Source organism: Theropithecus gelada, chromosome 1 (genome assembly GCF_003255815.1).
Source record: "Theropithecus gelada isolate Dixy chromosome 1, Tgel_1.0, whole genome shotgun sequence".
Lineage (NCBI taxonomy): Eukaryota > Metazoa > Chordata > Mammalia > Primates > Cercopithecidae > Theropithecus > Theropithecus gelada.
This window is the reverse complement of record NC_037668.1, coordinates 128,627,340-128,639,516: the sequence shown is the minus strand read 5'-3', so window position 1 is coordinate 128,639,516 and position 12,177 is coordinate 128,627,340. Positions and strand designations below refer to the sequence as shown.

General features: G+C 38.4%; 1 protein-coding gene and 1 pseudogene across 5 annotated transcripts in view; one reads left to right on the top strand and one right to left on the bottom strand.

Annotated features, from left to right (window-relative positions):
- CDC14A (cell division cycle 14A) overlaps window positions 1-12,177 on the bottom strand; it is a 171,842-nt gene that overhangs the window by 116,545 nt on the left and 43,120 nt on the right. The gene's annotated exons all lie outside the window — the stretch shown is intronic.
- Window positions 10,521-11,514, top strand: LOC112611534 (annotated as a pseudogene).

Sequence of the window (12,177 nt, the reverse complement as noted above, 5' to 3'; positions counted from 1 at the left end):
AAAATCTTAGAAATAGCTGAACACACAACAAATTCAACAGCAATTGCGGTTAGCTCTTCTTCTTTTTTTTTTTTTTGAGAGGGAGTCTAGCTCTGTTGCCCAGGCTGGAGTGCAGTGGTGCTATCTCTGCTCACTGCAAGCGGTTAGCTCTTCTTTTATTTAAAATTTCAGAAAGTGCTCATGAAGAGGGTTTTAATGAATTAATTCACTTTCTAAAATAGGGGAAAGGCCACAATTTTACTCATTGTATCAAATAGAAAACATTTCTTGAAATAAAAATTTCTATAAATTAAAATTATTCAATCAAGAAAACTCTTATAAAGTTAAGGTTTAAGATTTGATGTCTTGAGGTGAATGGGACATTATAACTTTTCAGCCCACACTTAGAAACTAAGCCCAATGAGATACTAAAATGGCAGACCCAGTGAGGCAGGCTCAGCGCTGGCTCCTCAGGGCCCACAACGTTGACCTAGCTCCAGGCTTCTCATTCAAGGTTCTCCCAAACTGAATTAATGCACATTTTGGTTTCCAGGAAGAAGGGAGGAGTATGAGGGGGCTTTACGGGTAATACAGTGATTCAAACGAAAGTGAGATAAGAAAAGATAAATCGTATTATTTCAAGGCTTAAAACAAACTCAGATATTTCCAAAAAAAAACAAGTATCAACTGAATAAAAACCATCCAGAGACAGGTATACATCTTGATGTTTGGAGACAGCAGTCTTTGAGGAGTTCAGAATACTTTCTGTTTTCCTTAAGCCATTCATGTTAACTGCAAACTAGCCTAGATGCAGAGCAACCAAACAATCACCTGCTCATTCAATGCCAAAATCAAGAACCTTCTGGATCTCAGCACAATAAGTAGACTCTTCAATGGCTATGTTTTGCAGTCTGCAGGTTATAATCTATTAGTGAGCAGTGCAGTCAATTTGATGGGTAAAGACATATTTTTAATAAAATAGAACAGAATATAAAATATCAGTATGCTTTACACCTTGTAAGAACTATTTCATGAACCTCGTTTCAATTATACATGTGAATGGCGTGTGTGTGTGTGCGCGCACGCGCACGCGTGCGTACTAAGCTGCAATGTAAAATGTGTTTCTTATAGTGAATTACAGTGAATAAAGCTTGGAAAACTCTGTCCTAAGATACCAGCCCAATTTACTTTATATCATTCCTTGCTTCTCCTATTCCCCATCACTTGTTGCACTTAGACCTACTCCAACACATCCATGGACATCACCAAAGTAAACATGAGAACAACCGCCATTGTACCTGATTGGTACATGAAAGTTTTGGGGGTGTTAGCCCCAACAGCCAGAATCAAAGCTCAGAAGCTACCTGGAAAAGAAACTGTATGACTAGTGTATTTGAAACACTACAACACTGCTTTCTAAATAGAAAATTCTACTCTTCCACACTGCATGCTGTTTCTAATCTTTTTGCAGACTACTATGGTTTAGATGTAGTATATTACACCAAGACTAGCAGTGCTCGGTGACATGCTATATGACTGGATAAAGCTCTCAGCTAGAAACTTAGGGATCTGGGTTCTAGTCCTTCTCCATTAGCTGGGTTTGATCTTGGACAAGGTACTCGACCTCTCTGGGTTCAGATTCTCTGAAATATGACAAAGCAGGACTGCAGAAGGGTTCTTCCTGTGGAGGAACCAGTGTGGAGATACTTCACCAGTCTTGCAAAAGTGGGTCTTTTTTTTTAATTAAGATGTTTATTTTTAAAACTAAAAGAAAACGGTAAACACAATCAAATACATTCAATATCAAATTTTAACATGCTGCAATTACCAGGCAGCCAAATAACCTCATTTTTCATAAAAATTAAAAGAATTACCTTCAGTTTCTGTATATATTCTGGTAAACATCTCATTGATTAGAAGCCTGTAGCTCTCTCTGCATGGGGGATATGTCTAAATGTGAGCCTGCTCTGTTCAGATATTTGTATAAAATGGAACACTGATAGTCCTCACTCGGGTAAATGCCAGGTGAAGCCTAGGTAGACATGTATAGAACATGCTCTCATCAGGCACGGCAAACAATTTCAAGTCATACTCTGATAATGGATAATGTCTTCAGGGCTTTGAGTACCTCCTTTCCGATTTTATTTTTTTTTTTCATAATGAATGCATGCAGCTAAAAATTTTTAAGATCCAACTCTAATTAAAAATTTTCTAGTACTCCTCTTTCAAGCATATGAATTATTTCTCTTTTTTTTTTATGGAGTTTTGCTCTTGTTGCTCAGAGAGTGCAATGGCGTGATCTCAGCTCACCGCAACCTCTACCTCCTGGGTTCAAGTGATTCTCCTGCCTCAGCCTCCCGAGTAGCTGGGATTACAGGTATGCGCCACCACGCCCGGCTAATTTTGTATTTTTAGTAGAGACAGGGCTTCCCCATGTTGGTCAGGCTGGTCTCGAACTCCCAACCTCAAGTGATCCGCCTGCCTTGGCCTCCCAAAGTGCTGGGATTACAGGCATGAGCCACCACGCCTGGCCCCATGAATTAATTCTTAACTGGAAATTATCCTGAGACTGCAAGGATGGCTGTTAAAAAAAAAATCGTTGACATTTAGTAGCAAATACTCATATGTATAAATAAGTAGTTTCACCTATTGAGAAAAACAGAAATAATGCTGAGGGTAAAATTAACATTACCATCCACAATATTAATTTCAAATGTTTGTATGTACAGTATTAACAAAGCCCATTTCAGTTCTATATAACACACTTTGTTTTACTCAATAATTTTATGAGAATTAGTTAATGCTTCGCAACACTGATTTTTGTCGTTATTTTTATAATTAGTACCGACTTAATAATTTATCTTTAAGCACATCACAGGTTTTAAATTACTCCATATTAAATTTCCACAACTGTGGAAGTCAACCAACTAAGACTTATTTGTCAATTAAATAGGCATTCATTTCACAAACAGGTATTGAACACTTAGGATGTGTCAGACATTGTTCTAGATGCTGGGGCTATTATGGAAAACAAGACAAAGTCCTTTCCCTTAAAGGGAGAGATAATAAACTGGCAAATAAATAATTTCAAGTGTGCATCCCCTTAATTCAGTATATACTGTTGAAATAGCAAGAACCGCAATTACTTTTGCACCAACCTAAAATGAAACAAATGGATGTTAGCTTCTTCACACAGAAAGCATATGTTATTCCAAGGCTACTGATAAGATTCAGAAATTTGTGAGTAAATTACTGTAAACATACACAGTGCATCGCTACTAAATATATAGTACTAAACGCAGTGAGAATGTATGCCTGTGTGTGCAGTTGTGTATGTGTATACAAATTTGAGAGCTTATTTACAATACAAAGGAAGTTTATTAACAGGATGCCAAAAGAAAAAAAGAAAAAAAAACTGAAAAGATTAATGCACCTTAACTTGACAAGTCTTCCACTAATGAAAAGCAAACAGCTAGTTTTCCTCACCCACAGCTAAATGAAACAGGCAAGAAAAGTTGAGTAAGAGGCGACACTGCTCTACCCATACGCAGAAGGCTAATAGAACGTCCAATCTCAAAGAGTCTCAAATTGAAAATGCTGTATGATTTTAAGGAGCGTGATCTGTTTCAAAGCCACCAAAAATACAAGCCTACAAAGATAAAAGACTGTCTGGCCCACTTACAGGCAATATCACAAAAGAGCTGCCTATCAAACTATAAAAGGAAGAAACTGCAAACAGGAAATTGCCCAGCCCCAGCCATGTGCCGCCCCTCCCTTCCTCTCCACTAACTTCTACAAGCAGAAGCAAACACTATCGTTAGATTTACCAAGAAGCCACAGACAAGGATGACAAAACACTAGTAGAGGACATCTAATACATTATTGGATTAATAAATATTTAAAGTAAATGCCTTTATTATTTTGAACCAACTTTTTTGATAATTTTACCTATATTTTAAATGACATTTGTTTAATCAACAGATTTTTAATGTCAATGCAAAATAGTTCTGAAATCAGAATTTACAGAATTGTGAGTTAAAGGATAAGCAAAATAATATACTTGGTCCAAACAATAAAAACAAAAACAAAATCACAGTTAATTGTCTGGGTATATCAGTGTCCCATGACGTAAACACACACACTCTAACCACTTCTAAATAATACTGTTCTGTTAAAATTTCTGTATATTCAGCAGACAGCTTAATGTTCAAAAATCAATAGGTCCATTACCAGCAGTTCCAACTAAGCACATTTATATTCAGGTATGCATAAGTACCTAATAAAGCATTCTGACATTCTGAGGAGTAACAGCAGGAAAGGTCTATGGACTTCCTTAGTTTTTACAGAAACCTGGACTGATGGGCATGATTTCTAGTAGTCTGTATCTATTGAAACAAATTAAACACAGATAAAATGACTTCATCTTTTTTTTTTTTTTTGAGTCAGGGTGTGGGCTGCAGTGCAGTGTTGTGATCATAGCTCACTGTAACCTCAAACTCCTGGCCTCAAGCAATCCTCCAGCCTCAGCCTCCAGGTAGCTGGGTCTACAGGCTCTCACCACTGCACCTGGCTAACTTATTTTTTAATGGAGGCTAATAGCACTTTTCCACTCTTAAATGGTCTAAATATAGGAAACAAATTTAAAAACACAAAGTTTTCAAAAAGTTAATAAATCTATAAAGAAAACTATGAGAATAATCAACCTCATTATTAGTCAAAATATGATTACTAAAACAATGAGGTAGCATTTTTCACCAATTAAATTTCTAAAGCTGTAATGTTCATACCCAACATGCAAAGATTATATGAAATTGGAGTATAAACTGGCTTAAGTATAGCAATATGCTCCAAGAGTCTTAAAGACTCTGAAATTTAAAGTTATTTACCCCACTTCTAGAAATCTAAAGACAATAATCCACAAAAAGAAACACTTACAATATAGAGAGAGGTCTGTCACATTATAAAAAATTTTGAAAGAAATCTAAAATGTTAAATAGTATTCTCTCTAAATATTATTTGGTCACCTGAGTAGCAAAATGGCAAAACATACATAAGCTAAATTTCAAAAGACTCAAAAAACTACATGGCAATCACACCTAATAAATAGTTCAGGTTTAGAACTGCAGGAAAATTTTGCCACATTTCTTCTACAATGTGTTTACTCCACCTTTTAAAGGTTTTTTTTAATTGTAAGGAAAAAAAGACCCCCATCTTCTCATTAGATTATCCCCTTTTCACAATGGACATTTAAAATTAAATTAAATTAAAAATTTTAAATAACTAGTTTTCTTCCAGCCTCCCTTCACTCCCCTACCACCAGAAAAAGCATCCTCACCGTCACGCTATTCTCCCTGTCCGATGGTTCCTCAGCAACTTGGCCTGCTGGGATTGACCATCTTGGAACCTCCCCTCTCTCCAGGTCTGAACCCAGCCCTCCACACCCACACCAACAGGTGGGAGTCATTCACCTTAGTATCCTCAACTCCGGGAACAAGGCCTGTTACACGAAAACGCCTCAAAAAAACATTTGTTAGATAAATTCATATTTACCCAATTATACCTATTGCCCACTTTAAACAACTGTTTATCTCTCATCTGTCCCACATTTTAAGCTAGGCATTGTTTATATATATATACACACACACACACACATATTTTATTCCCTAGAGCCTACCATAGTGCTAGGCCGGGCTCATAGTAGTTAAACAAAGATTTACTGAACTAATGAACACCTGACTACAGATCTCACAAATTCATTTGGTTTAAACAGATTATTCCATTAAAATAACATCCTTGGAGAGAAATATACTCATACTTTCCAGTGAATTATACTAAGCAATAATCAGATTAACAACCATATGAGTGTTGTTACTGAGCCAAGGAAGGGTTTAAGTGAAAAATGTTATGGACAAGAGGAAGATGAGCAGACAGAAAGTGGGGAAGTAGCCATCAGATCTTCAGGGAGGTAGCCTAAAGGGTCTACGCACAAAAGTGAGTGATAAGAAGTAGGAGACTGGGTCAGAAAACTTTGTGGAAGGTCACATAGCTTCCCTGCCCAGGGCCACCAGACATTCCCAAGTGCATACAATGTCAGACACTGCACCGATGACACCTTTATATAAATGACCTCCTTCAGTCCTCACCGCCAGTAAAATAGGGTATTATTATGCCTATTTTAAAGATGAAAAAAACAGCAGTTTGGATAAGTTAACTTGCTCAGGGCATACAACTAATAATTGGATTCAAAGCCCAGTGAGCCTGTGGCTATGTTAAAGTCATTGCTTACAACCACTATGCCAGATGGAGAATGGCTTCTTTGCAATTAGTCACAGACTTAGGAGTAGAGTATAACTACTTAGGCCTTAAGTGTAGTCTACAAAATAAATAGCCAACACAGACATGGTTAGACAGTCTAAAAACCTCAGGCTTATTATCCCCAATTCAGACATGACATCTGGTTCAGGATGGTCTCAGTTAATCCACAATGTAGACCTCTAATTTAGCAATGCAAAGACTTAACAAGTAGGTAAGGAAAGTATACAATGTGGCTACCACCTCTGTTTAGCATCCTCCACGTAACAGAAAAAAAATTGTATTTAACTCTGAACTTAATTTTCTAAGCTAAACAGTCACACTTATTTTAACTTCTTCTCATACACATTATTTTCCAATTCTTCAGTTATGGTGACCTGATCCAAATTCTCCTTGACCTTCTTGCCATAGGCCTGCAAAACTGAAAACAATATAGTAACACAGGTACTAGTGAAGACTTGGTCTTTAAGCACATGGCAAGAACCTACTTAATTCATACTCATAATTTTTAAAAGCCATCTTTTTCAAACTCATATCAGAGTGTCTTAGATGCTACAATGATCTAAACATCCTAACTTCAAAACTGCACTGAGTGTTGCCCTGGAAGGCAAACACCTTTCTGACAAAGCTGGTCTCTTCTTAAATCTAAACCCTCCATCTCAAGGAGCACAATGTCACAATGTAGGAGGTGAAGAGATGCTTCACTAGTACAGACATCCCTAAAATGGGTGCCTATCATCTGCTAAGTGTCACTGGGGTCTCCAGTGGCCACATCATTCCAGCAACCCTGGCTTTAAGATCACTGAACATGACGGTCTATATCAGGGTGTCTAATCACTTAGCTTCCCTGGGCCACCACTGAAGAAGAACTGTCTTGGGCCACACATAAAATACACTAACACTAAGGATAGCTGATGAGCTTTTAAAAAAAAAAAATCTCATGTTTTAAGAAAGTTTACGAATTTGTGTTAGGCCACATTCAAAGCCAGCTGCAGGTTGAACAAACTTGGTCTACATTTTATCTCCTTTTTGATCCTTATGACAGTTCTATGAAAGAAAGCATAAAAAGTCTCCCCCACATAGATATAAGGAAATAGAAACACAAAAGCTGTGAAATACCTGAAGTCATTACCTAACAGAGAAACCACAAGTGCCACAAGATGGCACACTCAAAAGTAAGCCATGGTGCTGGTGGCACAACAATTGGAAAGTAGTTAATACCACTGAGCTGTACATTTTAAAATGGTTAAGACAGCAAGTTTCATGTTACATGTATTTTACCACAAAAAAAAATTGGGAAAATACAAATTTTTTTTTTTTTTTCTTTTTTTGAGACGGAGTCTCGCTCTGTGGCTCAGGCTGGAGTGCAGCGGCCGATCTCAGCTCACTGCAAGCTCCGCCTCCCGGGTTCACGCCGTTCTCCTGCCTCAGCCTCCCGAGTAGCTGGGACTACAGGCGCCCGCCATGTCACCCGGCTAGTTTTTTGTATGTTTTAGTAGAGACGGGGTTTCACGGTTTCACTGTGTTAGCCAGGATGGTCTCGATCTCCTGACCTCGTGATCCACCCATTTCGGCCTCCCAAAGTGCTGGGATTACAGGCTTGAGCCACCGCGCCCGGCCCCCACAAATTTATTTTTTTAAAAAAAGGCTAGGTAGTGATGTAATTTTGTATACTGGTTACTACCCTTGATCTATGATCTTTACTTTGATCCTGCATCTTTAAAGACCAAAGTTGGCTCAGTCATGACTACAAATATTCTGGTAAAGGGGAAGACACCACTTTATACCTTACGTCCAACTTCATTATTTTCAGTTTCCCATATACTACCTTCTTTCTTCCATGTTTTGTCATCCCATTATTCATTCACTCAAAAGATATTTACAGAGCACCCATTATGTACTAGACACAGCTCTAAATTGATAGTGTTCAAATACTGAAATAGTTGTATAGCAGTCGGTAAATAGCTGCAGCCAACACACCACTCCACTCCACAAAGGCCATCCTAGTCTCTTTGTTGGGATCCACCCCCGACCCCTAAGTCCTAGACTTCCCCATGATTCAGCAAAGCAAGAAGCCTCCAGGACCCTGTCCCAACTTCCAACTCAATAGGTGAATGCCCAGCCTAACCCCTTGTTAAATATTTTATCACCCTCCACACACACCAACAAACAAAACAGATAAAGTCCTTACCCTCTAGTCTGGGAAAGAGATAATAAGCAAGTAAATGCATAAACAAACAAAGTAATTTCAAATAGTAGCATGCTGTAAACAAAATAAAGCAGCAAAGGTCTAAAGAATGACTAGGGGTGGAGGTAAAAGGGTAGAAATTGAAAATCTCTCTGAAAAGGTAACATTAGAAAGAGCCAGGCATGCAGAGGTCTGAAGCAAGAACATTCCAGATAGAACAGATATATCAAGGCTCTTTGGTAGGAACAAGAATGGAATTTCAGTTAGAAGGCCAGCATGAGGGGAGCATCTTGAGCAAGGAGACCACAGAGGCAGAAAGGGTCAGATCAGAAAGGATCTTAATGGCTTTGGTAAGGATAAATTTTATGCCAAGATCAGTGAGCAATCACAGATTTGAAACAGGGTAATGATGTGATCTAATTTACAATTTTGAAAGATTACTCTGACAGCTATATGGCAACTAAATTAATGGGAAGCAAGAATATAAAAAGAGACAACATATAAAGCTGTGGTCATAATTCAGGTGAGCAATGATAGTGGCTTAGGCTAGGTGATAGCAACAGAGATGGAAAGATGTATTCTGATTCAATATGTTTTAGAGGTAGAGCTGACCAAACTTACGAATAAGTATAATGTGGGATCAGCAAACAAAAGAAATCAAAATGACTACTGTCTTTTGATTTAGCAAGCCACTGACGGTAGTCCACTTACTAAAAAGGGAATGACTTGGGAAATAAATACATTTAGGGAGAGAAGGAATACAAACAGAAGTTTTGTCACAATAAATTTGAGGTATCATTTAGACGTATAATACGGAGCTATCAAACAGGGAGCTGAATATTTGATCTTTACAATAATCCTGTGAAGCAGATAAGGAAACTCAGGTATTATCCAAATTTTACAAAAGAAAAAACTAAGGCTTTGAGAAAAAGGTTTGTCTTAGTACAAAATATTTTTATTAGTCAATGCCCCTTAAGAGAGGGCTGATTCCACATTTTAAGAACAGGAACACCTTCACTGTTAAGCACTTCTGTCTGATAAAATATACCTACCTACCCAGCTTGCCTCATGTAAGTCACATGGCTGCTCCGAAGGTAAAGGTCTTTTGTATCCAGAGAAGATTCCCCAGAAAACGGACACTTATCAAACTAGTAAAATTTAACCGAGATATGTTTATAATGCATAGTATTGACTATCTTCTTACAAGACTGTCAACAACTAAATACGTACAGACAGTAAAAGAAAGGCATAAAATTCTCTTTAAGGATCCACTGCCAATTTTTAGTTCCATTTGTATTAAGGGTTTGTGTCAAAAAGCCTTCTTGGGAATACAGTTCCAAAATTAGAAAAATCAATTGGGACATGACCAGTTCAAGAATAATCACTTTACACTGCTTCTCAAGACTGTAACTAGTGTGTAAGACAAGCTCATGCTGGACTCAGCACTTCTTCCACCATGCTAGAACTGCTTTTTCCACTTTTGGTTGCTTTAAAGTGGTGGAAACTTCTGCATTAGAAGACATATTTTTATCACAGAGTATTTTATCACAAGCTCAACACATCTATTATAATCCTTTCAAAGTTCTAGAGGCACCCTGCTGAAATGAAGAACCACACTAAACAAAACAGGAAGAATAGGTGTTAAAAAGGAAAGAAGAGGTTGGGTGTGGTATCTCACATCTGTAATCCCAGCACTTTGGGAGGCCAGAGCAGGGGGATCACTTAAGGTCAGGAGTCCTGAAGCCAGTCTGGGCAACAAAGCAAGGCACTGTCTCTACAAAAATAAAATGAAATTAGCTGGGTGTGGTGGCACACACCTGCAGTCCCACCTTTTAGGGAGGGCTGAGGCAGGAGGATCGCTTGATCACAGAAGTCTAAAAATACACTGGTCTACGATCTCACCACTACACTGTAGCCTGGGGGATAAAGCAAGACTCAGTCTCAATAAATAAATAAATAAGGAAAGAAGAGAGAGAAGATGCAAAGGAGGGAAAAGGGGGTAAAGAAACCAGAAGAGTAGGGCAAACCTGAGGTCCCCAGAATGGCAGGCACGGTTTTGGTGGCTGGAGAGGTTGTGGTGGATGCACAGCTGTATTTTTTTTTTCTTTTTGGGGATGGAGTCTCGCTGAGTCACCAGGCTGGAGTGCAGCGGTGCGATCTTAGCTCACTGCAACCTCCCCTTCCTGGGTTCAAGCGATTCTCCTGCCTCAGCCTCCCAACTAGCTGAGACTACAGGCACATGTCACCACGCCCAGCTAATTTTTGTATTTTTAGTAAAGACAGGGTTTCACCATGTTGGTCAGGATGGTCTCCATCTCTTGACCTCACGATCTGCCCGCCTCAGCCTCCCAAAGTGCTGGGATTACAGTCGTGAGCCACTGCTTGATCGATATTGACCACTTGATCCGTATTTTGATCAAGGTTATGAAGCCCCTGGTGTGCAGGAAGCGGCTGCAGTGCTGGTGGAGAAGGAAACTTGCAGATACCAACCTACTATGAACTACCTGAGCTACCTGACAGTCCCGAATTATTCTGCTTTTGAAACTGACATAATGAGAAACGAATTTGAAAGACTGGCTGCTTGACAACCAACTGAATTGCTCAGTATGAAACGACATGAACTTCCAGCCCCTTCCTCTGGTCAAAAAAATGGCATTACTGCATGGCAAGAATGTGTAAACAATTCCATGGCCTAGTTAGAGCATCAAGCAGTTAGAATCAAGAATCTGAAACTAATGTCACAGCGTGGATGTAATGCCTGGAAAGTATACAATGAAAATCTAGTTCATATGACTGAACATGCACAGAAAGAACTTCAGAAGTTAAGAAAACATATTAAAGATTTAAACTGGCAGAGAAAGAACATGCAACTCACAGCTGGATCTAAATTGAGAGAAAGGGAGTCAAATTGGATATCCATGGTCAGTAAGAATTATGAGATTGAACAGATTATTGCTCAGCTAGAAAATGAAATCTATCAAATTAAGCAGCAACATGGAGAGGCAAACAAAGAAAACATCCAGCAAGACTTCTGAAAAGACAATTTCGCGGGTAGAAAAGTTGGGCTTTCACAAAAGGCATCTGAACTTTTAATGAACTGTGAAGGACAACAGCAACTTCCCAAAGTCACTGACGTTTAAATGTTTAGAAATCACAGAATGTGTGGGCTGCTGTGGTAATTCTATTTGTATATCTCAACAGAATTAAAATGTCTGGCTTGGTGGTATTTTTACAGCCATTAAAAAAAAAAAACCTTTAGGCTTTCAAAATAAGTATGACTTTAGAATAATATTATGTCACAGAATTAATTTTGAGCCATGTGGGTCATGTTTTGTGTCCAAGGATCTTTATTCAAAGCTTTCAACACGTACAGGAAGTTGGAACTTTTGGTTTATGACCTTGTCTAATAAAGAGAGAGTTCTAAACACATTCTTGATTACCAAACAAGACTTCAGAAACACAGTGACCATACAGGAGTCATCGTTACCATCATCATCATAGATAACTGCTACATCAAGCTTCATATGTGCTGAACACTGTTCTGAACACTTTGGGTAGATGAACAAGATGTATACGAATAAAAATCATTTGGTCCTCACAAAAAAAAAAAAAAAAGACATGAGAAGAGTGGCAAATGACCTCTTCCTGATGGCAAACCTTTATGAGAAAGGATTCACAAATAACATGCTTACAAAGCA